Genomic DNA, 9,625 nt, shown 5'->3' on the forward strand with positions numbered 1-9,625 from the left:
TTACAACTATTTTCAGATGGCGCATACGAAGAAGACCGCAAGTCTCTCATCTACAAATGATCCTAAAGTAGGTAAAGAAGCTAGTTCAAGAAAGAAAATATCTGCACTACCCTCAATGAGAGGAGACGCAGATACGACCAACATAGATCTGTACTTCTTGAACTAAGGAAGGTGGAGAAACATATGCATTGCGCAGTTCCATAGTTGCCATTCCAGCGCGTAGTCCGATCGATATGCAAAGATTTTGGCATTAATATGCATTGGTAGGCCTCTACCCTAAGATGTTTGCAAGAGGCTGCGGAAGACTGGCTTGTCGAGTTTTTTCAGGATAGCTATGTCCTTGCCATGCATGCACACAAAATCACTATGATGCCGAAAGACATGAACTCGCTTTGTTTGCTCAGGTTCAGATATGATCGTATGCTGGAGCCCGTCCTACTTAGTGAGACAAGAGAATGAAAGGAATCTTGGAAATCCCTCTTTTGACGCAAAGAAAGTTAAGATCACATAAGTGACAGAGCCTAGTCATTCTCGTGATACAAGGCTCAACACACAAAGGATTGGAGACCAAGCCAGGATGCAGGAGCTTCGAGAATTGCGGTTGAAGAAAGCGGCTATTCGGAAAATGCATAAGTCGAATGTTAGAGCTTTGAGTTATTTTGTCCCCTCGTTTCACATTAGACTTCTCGTGCGAGGCACTGCACAATTTTTCCCTTTTGATGCGGAGGAGATTGATGTTTTATCCAATGTTTCAAGGGAGGTCAACAATAGAATTATGATAGCAGTTCTAAGGTTTGCTACGTCCTTGTCATCATCTTGATTGTAAAGTGGTTTACTTGTCCAAAGTAACTAATATAATGTAATTTTCTTGTGCAACTTGATTATATCAAATCTCCCATTCGATGTTCAAAATCGTGTATATATTGTAGATTTCCTCCTTTCCTCGGTTCTTAATGCACAACATACTTCATTAGTTGATGTATGTCCATGGTTTAGTCCGATAAATTTTGATGTAGCTCAAATAATTCTAATGGCATGCAATCTCATTTATAGTCTTCGTATTGTGACCTAAATTTACTATATATTTTTTATGTTACTTTTGATACTCCTAATTGCATGTTGTAGTTCACACTGGAGTTTGATCCTTTACGATATGGAATCCAAGACTTGTTACTTGGCCAATTCAGGTGAAGAATTCCATGGCACCGTGAGACAGTAAGTCCACACAATCATTATTTATATATCATAAACGAGTTGGAGAGAGAGAGAGAGAGAGAGAGAGAGAGAGAGAGAGAGAGAGAGAGAGAGAGAGAGAGAGAAGGAGAAGTAGTTAGAGAACTTTCAATATTGACAATAGTACTATTTCGTGCAGATCGGTTAGAAAGCTAATAATTGGTCTCGAGGCCATAATCCAGGACACACTTCTAGAACACACAAGGACTGTGAGATGCAGAGGCTATAGTTGCGGTTGGAGGGTGTGCTACAACGCAAAGTTGTTGCTACACTTAGTTCTCTCATCGCCCGCAGAAAATGTAGGCATGCTCCTTTTTTTTAAATGATATCTTACTTTCCTTCCTTATTCTTTGACGGCACATGTCTATTTTTTTGGCTTTTTGTAGAATCCACGATTATCAGAATACTCTGATCCATATCAGAGTATTCTGATATGGATCAGAATACTCTGATCCATATGGATTTAGGGCTGTTCAGGGAAGAGACCATTGAGCATATTATTATCAACATTCATAGCATGCCGCCTAATATCCCTGTTGCGTTTGTTTCCCCTCCACCACGGCCGCAACCAGGACCACTGCCCACATCAGTACCCCCGAACATAAGAAGTCGATAGGTTGGTTGTCAAGCTTCCAGATATTAATGGATCTGAAGACGTCAATTTGGAAGCTTCGAGTTCCCAACGACAGTAAACTGCACAAAGTCAAGCTTTAATCCCACAATGACAACAAGCTTCTATTCCAAAAGAGCAAGCTTCCCATCCCCAAGAGCAACCACCCCAAGAGTGTCCGGAAGAGCAACCACCCCAACAGCATCCCGAAGAGCAAGCACCCCCTCACGATAAGCTTCACCACCCCAACAACAAGAATTTTCCCACACCCAATAGCACGCTTCGTAGGAAAGAATAAGAACATGCTATCAATGTTTTAAACATCCAATAAGAAAATGTAGAATATTTGTCTTAGTTTCTATTGCTTTGAGGAATACAAAATGTTGTCATGATTGATGTAACTATATGTTGTCAAAAATACATTTATCTCCATTTATCTCTATGTGATGGTCGTTTACACCATGAAAACTTGCTTCCTTGTAATGTCTTTACATTGAATGGTCCTTTCTTTTCTCCTTGGTACCTATTTCCAAAAATCAAAGTAATGTATATAAGTAATAATGATTATGGCATAGTTTTGAAATGAATACTTTTTCGAGGTTAGATTGAATAACATACCTTATGATCGTTGCACTTGAACACATAATCATCAGGCACTTGTAGGTCATCCTCATTTGCCAAGTCTATTCTCACTTGATGCAGTGAGATGTTTGACCTTATATTGCGTACTGTCAAGAGCTTATGTTCAAACCATACCTCTAATAACATCAATGGATTTTCAATGTCATCCTCCAAGTCCTGATCAATTGTTGCTACAAGTTTTCCATTGACATAATGCCATCTCATATAATGAAAGGCCAAAATAAAATTATGGGAGCCAATCAGATATTTACAGACAATAGATTTCCTATGGATTTTGCAGGTAACCCCATTTAATTCTTTCACATCCCAATTTTGACCCAAGAAATCCAAACATTTCTTTGATTTACAAATAAACATTGACGATGTTTTTTTTTACCTCCTCATAAAAGAAGTCGACAAAAACATGCAATGGCATAAAGACAACGATTTTCACCTGACGACTTGCTACATTTGGTCTTATACACCTCTGCACGTCTTGGTATATTTTTAATCTAAAGAACTTACTTGTTTCTGCTGTTGGTATTGGCCATTCTTGACTACCGAATGAAGGCAGTGGTAATGCTTTCAAAGATCCATAACCTGTAACACTATGAGGTGCCATGTAAAATTCATTATAAAAGAAAACTCCTCTCTATGCCAAAGACCTACTTGATGTTTCTTTGTATAGCTGCTCACCAATAGATGCATGAAAAACATCGAAGATTCCCACAATACTATCTATAGGCTGCCAATCAGCCAAGTTTGAAGGATATATATATCTATACATATGAATACAAGAGAAGCATAAGTATAGAAATGAAACACATTACATAAACATAATGTAAAAATATTTACTTACAGTTTGGTCTATGGAATGGGATTCCATTAGGCAAACGTTGCAGGAATCTGCCTTAGTGTCGATGAACTCATTCTTTATTTATTTTTTTGCTTCCTCGTCTGCAACATAATCCAACTACCAATAGAGATTGTGGTAGGAATCCACCTTTGATTATCCATATCAAAACTGTTGTATACTATAACAGCTCTAGTAGAGGAGCAGGGATGCCTAGGATGTGTGGTTTCCATGGAAGAAAATAGAAAATAAAAGCAGATGTAAGAAGATGTAAGAAGATGAGATGGAAGAAGAGATAACCTCCAAAACGTGCGAAATTTTTAGAAGGAAATCCATTCATTAAATGAGCTAGGAACTTCGAAGAGAACATTTCAAAATTTTAGAGGAAAAAAACACTTTTATCAAATGAGATGACGAGGGAAATTTTTAGATTGAAAACCGTTCATTAAATGAGCTGACAACACCCTAATTTTCATATATATTAAAGAAATGACATTACAAAGTGTGGTCAAATGCATTTCGTATTTCTTTAATAACAATATATTCATATAAAGAATATATGAAAAATGTCTAATTATCAAAAGTTCCGTTACGGTGGCTCTCTTCCTAGTGGTCGAAAGCCTTTCTCTCTCTAGAGGAAAAAGGCCCAATGTTGAGTCCAAAATTTCCCTAATGATTTATGTTTTCATTGGGCCGACTAGTCCACACCTACCCACTCCACTTAGCGTGTTCACATTATGGACCTCTTGTATATACTCTATTATGTGTGTTTTATCTTCTTTGTAGACCTCTTTTGTTATGTGAAGAAGAAGAAGAATTTTCAGCCTCTTACCTTGTGCGTTCTCTTCTAGGGTTTATGTGAGTGTGTGTGTGCTTGCAAGAGCTCAAGCTCTCTTCTCCCCTGCATCTTTTCATTGTGTAGACTTGGCACTCTGCCAAGTAGGATGCATGCTTATGCACACATTAGTGAATGCTAGGACAACGCACCAAGACACACTGTTCTTGGGTTACGAGGTCCGTTTGAGAGTCCAAATGGTCTCAGATGGCTATTTTAGCTACACAAAGTCTTTACATAACATGTAGTTTAATATGGTCATGTCGAATGATGTGTCGGTTGGTGAAGTCATGGGTTGGCTGATGTGGCCGACCTATGTCCATGCCGACCTTGGGTACTATATATAGACTAGTTTGGCAGCCTTAGTTCATCATTGAGTTCATTGTGTTTAAGCACTCTTATAAGCAAGACATTCTCCATCCAGAGTCTATCTAGATGTCTAGATTGCCATCAAAGCTCCCTACTGAAAGCACATGACTGGGGAGAATGCTATCAGTTTGTAATCAAGTTTTTGTAAGTAGTAATATTTCTTATTCTCCACTTGTTTCTGTAATTTAGTGCTTTGTATTGTGTTAATCTAGCTTTTTCTATTGTGTATCCTTACAAGCTCTGCATCCGTAGGTGTGCTAGTGTTAGGTTGTTAGGTTGTTAGGTTTTTACCTCCCTCATTCCCATCTTGTTAAACTTTTGCTAGCTACTCAAACCGCGAAGATGGTGGAACATTCTGGTGTATCAAAGCAAGCCATTGTGCTCCCTTGGGTTAATCTCATTGCATCGTTTCATTGTTTTATTATGAAGCAAGGTGACGACATTATGCAGCTAAAGTTTAGTCAACATTACTATAGTGTTGTAGTAGTAGAGATCGGAGGTTAAATTTGTGTGTTTTGTTTCCATGGTTTGACACCATTGTTGAGGCATAGATGTGCTACCATCAATGCCTTAGATGCTCCATTACGATCATGAAGCTCCCTAATCAGTACTATGTGTGGCCTAGGGGTCTTGTCGCCGTGCATGCCAAAAGTGTTGGAGATTGATGATTGGGCCTGTCAGAGATTTCTTATGGAAGAATGGTAGAGTAACTAGTAAAGTCCCAGCCTGGTTGGCATGGGACAAGGTGACTATCCCAAAGGAGGAGGGGGGTATTGGTATTCTTCATATGCCTACTCATTATATTGCAAGGATTGCCTTGATGTTACCTAAATGCCTGTTTCAGAATGATTCTTGGGCCCTTATGGTAGGGGAAATTGTTGATGCTTCTGAGGTGCATGCAAAAGGCAAATGGTTGGATTTGGGATGGAAAGATAAACTATTCTCTTTTGCTCCTATCAAAGTCACCATCTTAGCATTTTCCAAGTTGCTTTGCAAAATATGGAAAGAGTGCCTGGGCTTCGTCTTGGGATGGGGGGTGCAGAGCTACTGGGAACTCTATGCTCAACCTGGGGATATGGTGGACACATAAATTCAACTCCCCTTTGGCCCTCCTTGACACTTCTTGAGCTAAAAAGTTAAATAATAAAGTCCTAAGGCATCTGAATGATTGTTCAGAGACTGGGTGGATATTGTGGATGTTGGGTGGAAAGACTTGAAGCATATAACTTGGGAATTTCATTCATCATGTAGAGAGAGACAGAGAGAGAGAGAGAGAGAGAGAGAGAGAGATGTTGATTCAGGCCTTTGCTTTGATCCAAAAGGGGTGGTGTTCCACTGCAATTGATGAATCCACTTTGATTAAAGATTGGACTTGGAATAATAGTGTTAAGATAGTCAATGGCAAAACCAAAGAACTCTACTCTATGATAAGATGTGGGGATGCCAATGTGAATTATTGCAACAATATTTGGAGAGTGAGCTCGAGCTTTGCCTCATGGAAAAAAAGATGGAAACAGCTTTGGGAAAGTCAGGTTCCTAAGAGGTTTCAAGTTTTTATGTGGAAGGTTGGTATGTTGGCCCTCCCCATTGGCTCTACACTGCAAAGTAAAAAGACCTCCAGTGGAGTTTTCCCCAGATGCAGATCCTGTTTAGAGGATGGAAAACATGCTTTCTAGGAATGCCTAGCCATCAGGGGGACCTAGACTAGGATTACCAAATGGGTGGAGAAGGGGCTGGGCATTCAAGTTTACTGGGGTGAATGGATTTTGGGTAAATGGTCTATCAATGATGAACATGTAGGGACATTATTTAACATTATCAGAGCTTGTGTTTTGTGGGAAATCTAGTGTACTAGGAATGCCATTGTTTTCCAGTAGGTCTCATTCATTGGTATTGAAGCTTTAGATGTAATGCATGAATGTATCTGTGCTGGTCTATATGTAATATATGAACAAGATGAGATGTGCTGAGCTAGAGTGTCTGTTACTAAAGTTGCAGAGGAACATCACCTAACTTATGCTGTGCTCTGGTTGTGGCTTCAGACATACTCGGAGAAGGTTCCTAACCTCTGGTTTACGGTTGCAGGTTAGAAGGTATGAAGATTTGAAAAGAAGACTGTCGAGGTTTGGACCTAGAACTAAAAGGTGGTACCTTAAGGAGAAATAGGTGGACCATACTTTTGTTGCTTTTATAGAGAATCCTGTGGGCACCAGACCCACAGTGAAGATATGGTCAAAGAAAGGGGGAAAGCTGGAAAAACAGTCCCCTAGAGGGTGCACTACAGAAGCTATGATGGAATCTTGCATTATTCTTGGTTATCAGGTCTCTTGGGAGCACTCCAGTTTCTTGTTGGAGGAGGAGAGATGGAATTTGTTTGTGTAAACTTTTAAATGAAGTAAACTGTGAAGTGTAGGGGACTATAGGAGCATCACTGAATAATCTTTTGTCATGTAGTGTATTTGGGCCTTTTCTACTTATATATATAAATAATTATTATTGTTCAAAAAAAAAAGCTAATTCTTAGATATGTAGAGGCCTTCGGCTTTGGATTATGTAGGTAATTGTCATGAATAAAAGCTAATTCGTAGATATGTAGAGGCATTTATCCTTGGATAATGTAGGTGATTGTCATTCTATTGCGCTTCTAAGTTCTAGAAGCTTGCTAGCACCATGTATCGGTTTCCAAAAATCTCTTTCACACTACTACATATAAGAAGCTTTATATATGTGTTACCTTTTTATTCCCCATCAATTAGAAAACTGCTTTCTTAGATAATAAATGCTTTGCTTTGGTCCTAGTAAATACTTTACATTAGCATCACTATTGGCAATCATGATAACTATCCTCAGACAAACGATTTTAGAAGCTTTGTGTACCAATTTAATGATATTTTCCTTACATTGTAGTAATTAGGATTACCAAATGTATAGGTGTAGCACATTTAGACGCTTTCATTCCAAGCACATAAATATATTTTCTTATTATTCATAGAAGCATTGAATATAAACTAACTCAAATGAAAGCATGCTATTCTATTTTCTAGATTCTTTGCATGAAATTACATAAGCCTAAAGAAACATAATTTGACAAGGTAACCCAATAGTACATCTTAGTCAAAACCAGCTAACCCTAAAGCACACTCCATGTCCAGAGTTCTTCATATAACACACTCCCATTCGTAATTATACATTCTTAGTCAACCAGTTAACCCTAAAACACACCATCGTTCTTCACATAACATACTCCCATCCGTTATTATACGACATGGTGATAATTTCATCGTAAACATGGCAAGCTTATTATCACATAGATCTAATATGCATTAGAAAAGAGACCAATTAAACTACCAAAAAATGGAAGTTATTATGTATTAAGAATTGCTTTTACGTTGATGTTATGTATTAGGAAATTCCTCCCCCAAAAAGTTCTTCGATAAGGCCTTCAAAAAGTACCTACTTTATGGGGACCACCAAATATCAAAGGCTTTTGTTTCACGGTTCACATCTAGACAACAAAAAATATCATCTCAAAAAAGTATACATCCCAAAAGTGACTATCATGTCAAAAAAGTATGCATTGGAATCCACTTGCATAATATCAAAAAAGTGACTATCATCCTCTCCTAATCCTTTGGGTTTACACTTCAAGATAATGAACACAAGGTAGCTACGAAAGGTAGCTATGAAATAGTGAGAGAAAGTAGTGACATAGTGGTGCAAGCAAGTGATAGCTATGGCATCAATAGTGAGGCACAACCATTTTGTCGTTATACACGTGGCTATACTCATGGCTATCAACATTGTTGTGACACATGTACAACCACATAGATAGCCACATTGTGATTGTAAAAAATAATTTGGATTCTCCCACTCAAGACGCAACCGCAAACGCATTGCAGTACCTCTCATTGCATGATGCTAAAAGAAAACATACTTTGATTAAAGGGATGGTTATCCATTGACCTATGTGCTCTAGGTAAGGAGCTTTGATGGCAATCTAGACAGACTCTAGATGGAGGATGTTTTGCTTACAAGAGTGCTTGAACACAATGAACTGGGGATGACGAACTAAGGCTGCCAAACTAGTCTACATATAGTACCTAGGGTTTTCATGGATGAAAGTCAACCACGTTAGCCACGTCAGTAGAGCCAACCTAGAGTCGGCATGGACGAAGGTCGGCCACATCGGCGGCCAACCCACGTCTTGGTCCAAAATGACCAACTGACAATATCAATGGACTAGAATCATATTAGACTACAACAAAGTCTCACATGGACTTTGAGCAACTCCCACCATGTCTGAGACCGCTTGGACCCTCAACGAGCCCTGCAAAACATGTGTCTTAGGTTTGCTATCCACATTGGCACTCACTAATGTGGTCATATAGCCTGCACAAGCATGCATCCTACTTCACAGAGTGAGAAGTCTACATAGTTGTCTCCTAATCATCTGGCCACATTTGGCCAAATGTCTAAACTAGGAACTATAGGGTGTGCCTAAGTGCTGATTACCACAATGGATACTCCTCATATAGGCGGCCTTCTCATATAGGGGGAATTACAAAATAGAGCATATTTTCACCCGCAATAAGGGTCAATCATTAAGTAAATCCTTTTCCAACAAGACCCAACTAACTTTCTCTTCCTTTATCGCCTTCATCTCTTTCCTTTACTTGCTCTTCCACAAGCATATTTCTCTCTTCCATAAGCATATTACTCTCTTCCATAAGCATATTGCTCTCTTCCACAAGCATATTGCTCTCAATCACAAGGTATGTGTCTCCTCTCTTCTATGTTTTTCAATCAAAATGTTTGTATTTTCTATGTTCCCCTCTATTCCTCCTCTCCAATCCCTCTCTCTCTATTGATTTTAATAGTCTTTTTTTGTGTGTTTAGTTTTGTGTTAACATGAAGAATCTTTAGGTAAGATCCAATCCTAAACTCAATGTTTTTTTTAATGGTTTAATGATTTTGTTTCTATGTTTAAGGCTTTAGGTGCTAGCATAAGAAAGCACCCAAAAACACGGCTACACAAACCTAGGAGCAAACTAAGAGATACTTATTCAAGAACCTAGGTGTTCATACTCATTATGGGAAATAACAC

This window comes from Cibotium barometz, chromosome 13, assembly GCF_041138505.1.
Source record: "Cibotium barometz isolate CiBa-2024 chromosome 13, ASM4113850v1, whole genome shotgun sequence".
Classification (NCBI taxonomy): Eukaryota; Viridiplantae; Streptophyta; class Polypodiopsida; order Cyatheales; family Cibotiaceae; genus Cibotium; species Cibotium barometz.